The 12,202-nt window shown below is 36.1% G+C and overlaps 8 non-coding genes across 8 annotated transcripts; all 8 read left to right on the forward strand.

The window, feature by feature from the left end:
- Positions 1-297: 297 nt before the first annotated feature.
- On the forward strand, positions 298-369 carry TRNAP-AGG (transfer RNA proline (anticodon AGG)). Its single transcript has one exon. It is a non-coding gene; the product is annotated as a tRNA-Pro (tRNA).
- A 304-nt stretch (positions 370-673) lies between these two features.
- On the forward strand, positions 674-745 carry TRNAP-UGG (transfer RNA proline (anticodon UGG)). The gene has a single exon. It is a non-coding gene; the product is annotated as a tRNA-Pro (tRNA).
- Positions 746-3,098: 2,353 nt separating this feature from the next.
- On the forward strand, positions 3,099-3,170 carry TRNAP-UGG (transfer RNA proline (anticodon UGG)). Its single transcript has one exon. It is a non-coding gene; the product is annotated as a tRNA-Pro (tRNA).
- Positions 3,171-3,272: 102 nt separating this feature from the next.
- TRNAP-UGG (transfer RNA proline (anticodon UGG)) lies at positions 3,273-3,344 on the forward strand. Its single transcript has one exon. It is a non-coding gene; the product is annotated as a tRNA-Pro (tRNA).
- A 1,181-nt stretch (positions 3,345-4,525) lies between these two features.
- TRNAP-AGG (transfer RNA proline (anticodon AGG)) lies at positions 4,526-4,597 on the forward strand. Its single transcript has one exon. It is a non-coding gene; the product is annotated as a tRNA-Pro (tRNA).
- Positions 4,598-9,922: 5,325 nt separating this feature from the next.
- TRNAP-UGG (transfer RNA proline (anticodon UGG)) lies at positions 9,923-9,994 on the forward strand. Its single transcript has one exon. It is a non-coding gene; the product is annotated as a tRNA-Pro (tRNA).
- Positions 9,995-11,634: 1,640 nt separating this feature from the next.
- TRNAP-AGG (transfer RNA proline (anticodon AGG)) lies at positions 11,635-11,706 on the forward strand. The gene has a single exon. It is a non-coding gene; the product is annotated as a tRNA-Pro (tRNA).
- Positions 11,707-11,836: 130 nt separating this feature from the next.
- On the forward strand, positions 11,837-11,908 carry TRNAP-UGG (transfer RNA proline (anticodon UGG)). The gene has a single exon. It is a non-coding gene; the product is annotated as a tRNA-Pro (tRNA).
- The last annotated feature ends 294 nt before the right edge of the window (positions 11,909-12,202 follow it).

Here is a 12,202-nt window from a genome sequence, read left to right on the forward strand (position 1 = left end):
CACACAGAGATTCCATGTTAACACCTTTTCTAGACTTGCTTTTCTTCACTACCCTGAGATCTTTGAAACCTAGGTTTTTATTATAGTCTGATTGGTTAAGCATAGAGTACGAAAGAGTCTGTTTCCACAAATTGTATTTTTTGGTCTGAATATAATTACATAAAGCTGCTATATACAGTATCTTTGGACTACAAGACTGAAAACCGTATTATTTTTTTAAGTGGAATGTGTGTAAGAGACCACTTTGAAAAATTTCACACAAAAAAATAAAAAAAACACACAAAAAATTGCATCTAAGGCTCGTTGGTCTAGGGGTATGATTCTCGCTTAGGGTGTGAGAGGTCCCGGGTTCAATTCCCGGACGAGCCTAACTTTTCTGAAAAAAGAAAACCATAGAACTATTTCCTTTAAATAAAACCATAGAACTATTTCCTTTAAATAATAATTAAGAGTTAAGTTCACACAAAAAATAAAAAAAACATATAAAATGGAATCTAAGGCTCGTTGGTCTAGGGGTATGATTCTCGCTTTGGGTGCGAGAGGTCTCGGGTTCAAATCCCGGACGAGCCCACATTTTCTGAAAAAAGAAAACCATAGAACTATTTCCTTTAAATAATAATTAAGAGTTAAGTTAACATAAAAAATAAAAAAAAACATATTATATGGAATCTAAGGCTCGTTGGTCTAGGGGTATGATTCTCGCTTTGGGTGCGAGAGGTCCTGGGTTCAAATCCCGGACGAGCCCAAATTTTCTGAAAAAAGAAAACCATAGAACTATTTCCTTTAAATAGATTCCTGCTAAAGAGTTAACTTCCTCAGACGCCATCTTCCTGTATCTCATTCACAAAGCAATGATACTTCCTACAGTTATGTGAAGGATACTAAACATAAGAAAGAATTGTTTTTATTTCCTTTTTGATGATACTTTATCAGACATATATAACAAAATGCTTGGCAGCAAATCACAGATGACCTACTGGCTCGTTGGTGTAGTGGTATGATTTTGCTTCGGGTGCGAGAGTTCCCTGGTTCAAATCCCAGACGAGCCCTTGATTTAAATACTCTTCACCATATATAGAGTGTGTTCTTTCTAACATACATTAGATCTACTGAAATGATATCAAATTACTAAAACCTATAGTACTCACAGGAAAGAAGACAAAACTGATGTGGCTCAAAAACCTAGGAAATATCTTTGACCAATTATGAAATCATATTTTTTGGAAAATATAGACTAACAGACACTTCTAAGATTTATTCTGAGAAACTCGTACCTACTGGACAAACAATTTAATCAACAAAATCAAAGCACCAACACAGAAATTATCCCAAAACATGGGCTTGCTCCACAGAACATTTTTCATCCATGTTTTTCATTAATAATAGAATTTATGAACCCAGGGATTGAAGGAGATGGGAAAAATTATCTATGCAGCCTACTCTGGTGTATATTTTAGTGATAGTGTTGTGTTTCTTTAGGTGAGGAAATTGCTTTAGATAATTTTTTTTTTTTACACGTCATAGAATAAACATCATACTCTTAAGTGCTCTGAATTGTTTAATGTCAGCACTAAGGGTAAAAGAGCATTATACAACAGTTTTAGACCTCTTATTTCAAGAATGATCTCTCTGTAGACAGAGATTCCATGTTAACACCTCCATGATTCTCGCTTTGGGTGCGAGAGGTCCCGGGTTCAAATCCCGGACGAGCCCAAATTTTCTGAAAAAAGAAAACCATAGAACTATTTCCTTTAAATAGATTCCTGCTAAAGAGTTAACTTCCTCAGACGCCATCTTCCTGTATCTCATTCACAAAGCAATGATACTTCCTACAGTTATGTGAAGGACACTAAACATAAGAAAGAATTGTTTTTATTTCCTTTTTGATGATACTTTATCAGACATATCTAACAAAATGCTTGGCAGCAAATCACGGATGACCTACTGGCTCGTTGGTGTAGTGGTATGATTTTGCTTCGGGTGCGAGAGTTCCCTGGTTCAAATCCCAGACGAGCCCTTGATTTAAATACTCTTCACCATATATAGAGTGTGTTCTTTCTAACATACATTAGATCTACTGAAATTATATCAAATTACTAAAACCTATAGTACTCACAGGAAAGAAGACAAAACTGATGTGGCTCAAAAACTTAGGAAATATCTTTGACCAATTATGAAATCATGTTTTTTGGAAAATATAGACTAACAGACACTTCTAAGATTTATTCTGAGAAACTCGTACCTACTGGACAAACAATTTAATCAACAAAATCAAAGCACCAACACAGAAATTATCCCAAAACATGGGCTTGCTCCACAGAACATTTTTCATACATGTTTTTCATTAATAATAGAATTTATGAACCCAGGGATTGAAGGAGATGGGAAAAATTATCTATGCAGCCTATTCTGGTGTATATTTTAGTGATAGTGTTGTGTTTCTTTAGGTGAGGAAATTGCTTTAGATAATTTTTTTTTTTTACACGTCATAGAATAAACATCATACTCTTAAGTGCTCTGAATTGTTTAATGTCAGCACTAAGGGTAAAAGAGCATTATACAACAGTTTTAGACCTCTTATTTCAAGAATGATCTCTCCGTGGACAGAGATTCCATGTTAACACCTTTTCTAGACTTGCTTTTCTTCACTACCCTGAGATCTTTGAAACCTAGGTTTTTATTATAGTCTGATTGGTTAAGCATAGAGTACGAAAGAGTCTGTTTCCACAAATTGTATTTTTTGGTCTGAATATAATTACATAAAGCTGCTATATACAGTATCTTTGGACTACAAGACTGAAAACCTTATTATTTTTTTAAGTGGAATGTGTGTAAGAGACCACTTTGAAAAATTTCACACAAAAAAATAAAAAAAGACACAAAAATTGCATCTAAGGCTCGTTGGTCTAGGGGTATGATTCTCGCTGAGGGTGCGAGAGGTACCGGGTTCAAATCCCGGACGAGCCCAACTTTTCTGAAAAAAGAAAACCATAGAACTATTTCCTTTAAATAAAACCATAGAACTATTTCCTTTAAATAATAATTAAGAGTTAAGTTCACACAAAAAAAATAAAAATAAAATAAAATATGGAATCTAAGGCTCGTTGGTCTAGGGGTATGATTCTCGCTTTGGGTGCGAGAGGTCCTGGGTTCAAATCCCGGACGAGCCCAAATTTTCTGAAAATAGAAAACCATAGAACTATTTCCTTTAAATAATAATTAAGAGTTAAGTTCACACAAAAAATAAAAAAAACATAAAAAATGGAATCTAAGGCTCGTTGGTCTAGGGGTATGATTCTCGCTTTGGGTGCGAGAGGTCCCGGGTTCAAATCCCGGACGAGCCCAAATTTTCTGAAAAAAGAAAACCATAGAACTATTTCCTTTAAATAGATTCCTGCTAAAGAGTTAACTTCCTCAGACGCCATCTTCCTGTATCTCATTCACAAAGCAATGATACTTCCTACAGTTATGTGAAGGATACTAAACATAAGAAAGAATTGTTTTTATTTCCTTTTTGATGATACTTTATCAGACATATCTAACAAAATGCTTGGCAGCAAATCACGGATGACCTACTGGCTCGTTGGTGTAGTGGTATGATTTTGCTTCGGGTGCGAGAGTTCCCTGGTTCAAATCCCAGACGAGCCCTTGATTTAAATACTCTTCACCATATATAGAGTGTGTTCTTTCTAACATACATTAGATCTACTGAAATGATATCAAATTACTAAAACCTATAGTACTCACAGGAAAGAAGACAAAACTGATGTGGCTCAAAAACTTAGGAAATATCTTTGACCAATTATGAAATCATGTTTTTTGGAAAATATAGACTAACCGACACTTCTAAGATTTATTCTGAGAAACTCATACCTACTGGACAAACAATTTAATCAACAAAATCAAAGCACCAACACAGAAATTATCCCAAAACATGGGCTTGCTCCACAGAACATTTTTCATACATGTTTTTCATTAATAATAGAATTTATGAACCCAGGGATTGAAGGAGATGGGAAAAATTATCTATGCAGCCTATTCTGGTGTATATTTTAGTGATAGTGTAGTGTTTCTTTAGGTGAGGAAATTGCTTTAGATAATTTTTTTTTTACACGTCTTAGAATAAACATCATACTCTTAAGTGCTCTGAATTGTTTAATGTCAGCACTAAGGGTAAAAGAGCATTATACAATAGTTTTAGACCTCTTATTTCAAGAATGATCTCTCCATGGACAGAGATTCCATGTTAACACCTTTTCTAGACTTGCTTTTCTTCACTACCCTGAGATCTTTGAAACCTAGGTTTTTATTATAGTCTGATTGGTTAAGCATAGAGTACGAAAGAGTCTGTTTCCACAAATTGTATTTTTTGGTCTGAATATAATTACATAAAGCTGCTATATACAGTATCTTTGGACTACAAGACTGAAAACCTTATTATTTTTTTAAGTTTAATGTGTGTAAGAGACCACTTTGAAAAATTTCACACAAAAAAATAAAAAAACACATAAAAAATTGCATCTAAGGCTCGTTGGTCTAGGGGTATGATTCTCGCTTAGGGTGCGAGAGGTCCCGGGTTCAAATCCCGGACGAGCCTAACTTTTCTGAAAAAAGAAAACCATAGAACTATTTCCTTTAAATAAAACCATAGAACTATTTCCTTTAAATAATAATTAAGAGTTAAGTTCACACAAAAAATAAAAAAAACATATAAAATGAAATCTAAGGCTCCTTGGTCTAGGGGTATGATTCTCGCTTTGGGTGCGAGAGGTCCCGGGTTCAAATCCCGGACGAGCCCAAATTTTCTGAAAAAAGAAAACCATAGAACTATTTCCATTAAATAATAATTAAGAGTTAAGTTCACACAAAAACTAAAAAAAACCATATAATATGGAATCTAAGGCTTGTTGGTCTAGGGGTATGATTCTCGCTTTGGGTGCAAGAGGTCCCAGGTTCAAATCTCGGATGAGCCCACATTTTCTGAAAAAAGAAAACCATAGAACTATTTCCTTTAAATAGATTCCTGCTAAAGAGTTAACTTCCTCAGACGCCATCTTCCTGTATCTCATTCACAAAGCAATGATACTTCCTACAGTTATGTGAAGGATACTAAACATAAGAAAGAAATGTTTTTATTTCCTTTTTGATGCTACTTTATCAGACATATCTAACAAAATGCTGGACAGCAAATCACGGATGACCTACTGGCTCGTTGGTGTAGTGGTATGATTTTGCTTCGGGTGCGAGAGTTCCCTGGTTCAAATCCCAGACGAGCCCTTGATTTAAATACTCTTCACCATATATAGAGTGTGTTCTTTCTAACATACATTAGATCTACTGAAAGGATATCAAATTACTAAAACCTATAGTACTCACAGGAAAGAAGACAAAACTGATGTGGCTCAAAAACCTAGGAAAAATCTTTGACCAATTATGAAATCATGTTTTTTGGAAAATATAGACTAACCGACACTTCTAAGATTTATTCTGAGAAACTCGTACCTACTGGACAAACAATTTAATCAACAAAATCAAAGCACCAACACAGAAATTATCCCAAAACATGGGCTTGCTCCACAGAACATTTTTCATACATGTTTTTCATTAATAATAGAATTTATGAACCCAGGGATTGAAGGAGATGGGAAAAATTATCTATGCAGCCTATTCTGGTGTATATTTTAGTGATAGTGTTGTGTTTCTTTAGGTGAGGAAATTGCTTTAGATAATTTTTTTTTTTTACACGTCATAGAATAAACATCATACTCTTAAGTGCTCTGAATTGTTTAATGTCAGCACTAAGGGTAAAAGAGCATTATACAACAGTTTTAGACCTCTTATTTCAAGAATGATCTCTCTGTGGACAGAGATTCCATGTTAACACCTTTTCTAGACTTGCTTTTCTTCACTACCCTGAGATCTTTGAAACCTAGGTTTTTATTATAGTCTGATTGGTTAAGCATAGAGTACGAAAGAGTCTGTTTCCACAAATTGTATTTTTTGGTCTGAATATAATTACATAAAGCTGCTATATACAGTATCTTTGGACTACAAGACTGAAAACCTTATTATTTTTTTAAGTGGAATGTGTGTAAGAGACCACTTTGAAAAATTTCAAACAAAAAAATAAAAAAACACTTCACAAATTGCATCTAAGGCTCGTTGGTCTAGGGGTATGATTCTCGCTTAGGGTGCGAGAGGTCCCGGTTTCAAATCCCGGACGAGCCCAACTTTTCTGAAAAAAGAAAACCATAGAACTATTTCCTTTAAATAAAACCATAGAACTATTTCCTTTAAATAATAATTAAGAGTTAAGTTCACACAAAAAATAAAAAAAACATAAAAAATGGAATCTAAGGCTCGTTGGTCTAGGGGTATGATTCTCGCTTTGGGTGCGAGAGGTCCTGGGTTCAAATCCTGGACGAGCCCAAATTTTCTGAAAAAAGAAAACCATAGAACTATTTCCTTTAAATAGATTCCTCCTAAAGAGTTAACTTCCTCAGACGCCATCTTCCTGTATCTCATTCACAAAGCAATGATATTTCCTACAGTTATGTGAAGGATACTAAACATAAGAAAAAATTGTTTTATTTCCTTTTTGATGATACTTTATCAGACATATCTAACAAAATACTTGGCAGCAAATCACGGATGACCTACTGGCTCGTTGGTGTAGTGGTATAATTTTGCTTCTGGTGCGAGAGTTCCCTGGTTCAAATCCCAGACGAGCCCTTGATTTAAATACTCTTCACCATATATAGAGTGTGTTCTTTCTAACATACATTAGATCTACTGAAATGATATCAAATTACTAAAACCTATAGTACTCACAGGAAAGAAGACAAAACTGATGTGGCTCAAAAACTTAGGAAATATCTTTGACCAATTATGAAATCATGTTTTTTGGAAAATATAGACTAACCGACACTTCTAAGATTTATTCTGAGAAACTCGTACCTACTGGACAAACAATTTAATCAACAAAATCAAAGCACCAACACAGAAATTATCCCAAAACATGGGCTTGCTCCACAGAACATTTTTCATACATGTTTTTCATTAATAATAGAATTTATGAACCCAGGGATTGAAGGAGATGGGAAAAATTATCTATGCAGCCTATTCTGGTGTATATTTTAGTGATAGTGTTGTGTTTCTTTAGGTGAGGAAATTGCTTTAGATAATTTGTTTTTTTTTACACGTCATAGAATAAACATCATACTCTTAAGTGCTCTGAATTGTTTAATGTCAGCACTAAGGGTAAAAGAGCATTATACAACAGTTTTAGACCTCTTATTTCAAGAATGATCTCTCCGTGGACAGAGATTCCATGTTAACACCTTTTCTAGACTTGCTTTTCTTCACTACCCTGAAATCTTTGAAACCTAGGTTTTTATTATAGTCTGATTGGTTAAGCATAGAGTACGAAAGAGTCTGTTTCCACAAATTGTATTTTTTGGTCTGAATATAATTACATAAAGCTGCTATATACAGTATCTTTGGACTACAAGACTGAAAACCTTATTATTTTTTTAAGTGGAATGTGTGTAAGAGACCACTTTGAAAAATTTCACACAAAAAAATAAAAAAACACAGAAAAAATTGCATCTAAGGCTCGTTGGTCTAGGGGTATGATTCTCGCTAAGGGTGCGAGAGGTCCCGGGTTCAAATCCCGGATGAGCCCAACCTTTCTGAAAAAAGAAAACCATAGAACTATTTCCTTTAACCCCTTAATGACCGAGGACGTGCAGGGTACGTCCTCTAAAAAAAGGCAGTTAACGCCTGAGGACGTACCCTGCACGTCCTCAGTCTGGAAAGCAGCTGGAAGCGATCCTGCTCGCTTCCAGCTGCTTTCCGGTTATTGCAGTGATGCCTCGACATCGAGGCATCCTGCAATAACACTTTCTGGCCATCCGATGCAGAGAGAGCCACTCTGTGGCCCTCTCTGCACCGGACATCGATGGCCGGTATTTGGTGGGTGGGAGCCGACTTGGGAGGCGGGTGGGCGGCCATCGGTGTGATCTGGAAGGTGGAGGGGGGCGGAGCCTTCGGGGGCGCGCACGGGCGCGCGCGCGTGCACGGTGGGTGGCGGGCGCGTGCACGGGGCGGGAGCGGGTGGGAACCGCTACACTACAGAAAAAAAGTAAAGAGTAAGTGTATTAAAAAAATGAAATAAACATTTTAAAAATAAAGCATTTAAGCGATCTGGAAGGGGTGGGGGGTTGGTATTGGGGGGGGGGGGAAGCTACACTACAGAAAAAGGAAATTTTTTAAATAAAAACACATATTTTCACTAAAATGGGTACTGGCAGACAGCTGCCAGTACCCAAGATGGCGCACATTAAGTCAGAGGGGGAGGGTTAGAGAGCTGTTGGGTGGGGGATCAGTGAGGTTGGGGGCTAAGGGGGATCCTACACAGAAGCATATGTAAATATGCTAAAACAAAATGCACAAAAATGCACAAATTTTCCTTTTATTTTAGTACTGGCAGAGTTTCTGCCAGTACTTAAGATGGCGGGGACATTTGTGGGGTAGGGGAGGGAAGAGAGATGTTTGGGAGGGATCAGGGGGTCTGATGTTTCAGGTGGGAGGCTGATCTCTACACTAAAGCTAAAATTAACCCTGCAAGCTCCCTACAAGCTACCTAATTAACCCCTTCACTGCTAGCCATAATACACGTGTGATGCGCAGCGCCATTTAGCAGCATTCTAATTACCAAAAAGCAACGCCAAAGTCATATATGTCTGCTATTTCTGAACAAAGGGGATCCCAGAGAAGCATTTACAACCATTTGTGCCATAATTGCACAAGCTGTTTGTAAATGATTTCAGTGACAAACCTAAAATTGTGAAAAATGTAATGTTTTTTTTAATTTGATCGCATTTGGCGGTGAAATGGTGGCATGAAATATACCAAAATGGGCCTAGATCAATACTTGGGGTTGTCTACTACACTACACTAAAGCTAAAAATACCCCAAAAAGCTCCTTACATGCTCCCTAATTAACCCCTTCACTGCTGGGCATAATACACGTGTGGTGCGCAGTGGCATTTAGCGGCCTTCTAATTACCAAAAAGCAATGCCAAAGCCATACATGTCTGCTATTTCTGAACAAAGGGGATCCCAGAGAAGAATTTACAACCATTTATGCCATAATTGCACAAGCAGTTTGTAAATAATTTCAGTGAGAAACTGAAAGTTTGTGAAAAAATTTGTGAAAAAGTGAACAATTTTTTGTATTTGATCGCATTTGGCGGTGAAATGGTGGCATGAAATATACCAAAATGGGCCTAGATCAATACTTTGGGATGTCTTCTAAAAAAAATATATATATGTCAATGGATATTCAGGGATTCCTGAAAGATATCAGTGTCCCAATGTAACTAGCGCTAATTTTGAAAAAAATATGTTTTGAAAATAGCAAAGTGCTACTTGTATTTATGGCCCTATAAGTTACAAAAAAAGCAAAGAACATGTAAACATTGGGTATTTCTAAACTCAGGACAAAATTTAGAAACTATTTAGCATGGGTGTTTTTTGGTGGTTGTAGATATGTAACAGATTTTGGGGTTCAAAGTTAGAAAAAGTGTGTTTTTTTCCATTTTTCCTCATATTTTATAATTTTTTTTATAGTAAATGATAAGATATGATGAAAATAATGGTATTTTTAGAAAGTCCATTTAATGGCGAGAAAAACGGTATATAATATGTGTGGGTACAGTAAATGAGTAAGAGGAAAATTTCAGCTAAACACAAACACTGCAGAAATGTAAAAATAGCCTTGGTCCCAAACGGACAGAAAATGGAAAAGTGCTCTGGTCACTAAGGGGTTAAATAAAACCATAGAACTATTTCCTTTAAATAATAATTAAGAGTTAAGTTCACACAAAAAATAAAAAAAACATAAAAAAATGGAATCTAAGGCTCGTTGGTCTAGGGGTATGATTCTCGCTTTGGGTGCGAGAGGTCCCGGGTTCAAATCCCGGACGAGCCCAAATTTTCTGAAAATAGAAAACCATAGAACTATTTCCTTTAAATAATAATTAACCCTTTCGTGACAGGGTTAAAGTGCCTACATCGGAACAACTGTTCCGATGTAGACAAATTGAAACTACGCGATCGTGCATACGATCGCGAGATTTCAATTATTGGATCGCATCTGGGGGGCGTCCCTACAATCCTAGGAACGCCCTCCAGACCGCGATTAAATCCCTGAAGCACAGAAGGCTTCAGGACAGCCGTTAGTTATGACGTTCCATTCCGTCATAACGGCTTTAAAGCCCAGTCTAATTATGACGGAATGGAACGGCATAACGGCTTTAAAAGGTTAAGAGTTAAGTTCACACAAAAAATAAAAAAAACATATAATATGGAATCTAAGGCTCGTTGGTCTAGGTTTATGATTCTAGCTTTGGGTGCGAGAGGTCCCGGGTTCAAATCCCGGACGAGCCCAAATTTTCTGAAAAAAGAAAACCATAGAACTATTTCCTTTAAATAGATTCCTGCTAAAGAGTTAACTTCCTCAGACGCCATCTTCCTGTATCTCATTCACAAAGCAATGATATTTCCTACAGTTATGTGAAGGATACTAATCATAAGAAAAAATTGTTTTATTTCCTTTTTGATGATACTTTATCAGACATATCTAACAAAATACTTGGCAGCAAATCACGGATGACCTACTGGCTCGTTGGTGTACTGGTATAATTTTGCTTCTGGTGCGAGAGTTCCCTGGTTCAAATCCCAGACGAGCCCTTGATTTAAATACTCTTCACCATATATAGTGTGTGTTCTTTCTAACATACATTAGATCTACTGAAATGATATCAAATTACTAAAACCTATAGTACTCACAGGAAAGAAGACAAAACTGATGTGGCTCAAAAACTTAGGAAATATCTTTGACCAATTATGAAATCATGTTTTTTGGAAAATATAGACTAACCGACACTTCTAAGATTTATTCTGAGAAACTCGTACCTACTGGACAAACAATTTAATCAACAAAATCAAAGCACCAACACAGAAATTATCCCAAAACATGGGCTTGCTCCACAGAACATTTTTCATACATGTTTTTCATTAATAATAGAATTTATGAACCCAGGGATTGAAGGAGATGGGAAAAATTATCTATGCAGCCTATTCTGGTGTATATTTTAGTGATAGTGTTGTGTTTCTTTAGGTGAGGAAATTGCTTTAGATAATTTTTTTTTTTTACACGTCATAGAATAAACATCATACTCTTAAGTGCTCTGAATTGTTTAATGTCAGCACTAAGGGTAAAAGAGCATTATACAACAGTTTTAGACCTCTTATTTCAAGAATGATCTCTCCGTGGACAGAGATTCCATGTTAACACCTTTTCTAGACTTGCTTTTCTTCACTACCCTGAGATCTTTGAAACCTAGGTTTTTATTGTAGTCTGATTGGTTAAGCATAGAGTACGAAAGAGTCTGTTTCCACAAATTGTATTTTTTGGTCTGAATATAATTACATAAAGCTGCTATATACAGTGTCTTTGGACTACAAGACTGAAAACCTTATTTTTTTTTTAAGTGGAATGTGTGTAAGAGACCACTTTGAAAAATTTCACACAAAAAAATAAAAAAACACAGAAAAAATTGCATCTAAGGCTCGTTGGTCTAGGGGTATGATTCTCGCTTAGGGTGCGAGAGGTCCCGGGTTCAAATCCCGGACGAGCCCAACCTTTCTGAAAAAAGAAAACCATAGAACTATTTTCTTTAAATAAAACCATAGAACTATTTCCTTTAAATAATAATTAAGAGTTAAGTTCACACAAAAAATAAAAAAAACATAAAAAAATGTAATCTAAGGCTCGTTGGTCTAGGGGTATGATTCTCGTTTTGGGTGCGAGAGGTCCCGGGTTCAAATCCCGGATGAGCCCAAATTTTCTGAAAATAGAAAACCATAGAACTATTTCCTTTAAATAATAATTAAGAGTTAAGTTCACACAAAAAATAAAAAAAACATATAATATGGAATCTAAGGCTCGTTGGTCTAGGTTTATGATTCTAGCTTTGGGTGCGAGAGGTCCCGGGTTCAAATTCCGGACAAGCCCAAATTTTCTGAAAAAAGAAAACTATAGAACTATTTCCTTTAAATAGATTCCTGCTAAAGAGTTAACTTCCTCAGACGCCATCTTCCTGTATCTCATTCACAAAGCAATGATACTTCCTAC

This window comes from Bombina bombina, chromosome 4, assembly GCF_027579735.1.
Source record: "Bombina bombina isolate aBomBom1 chromosome 4, aBomBom1.pri, whole genome shotgun sequence".
NCBI classification, from domain to species: Eukaryota; Metazoa; Chordata; class Amphibia; order Anura; family Bombinatoridae; genus Bombina; species Bombina bombina.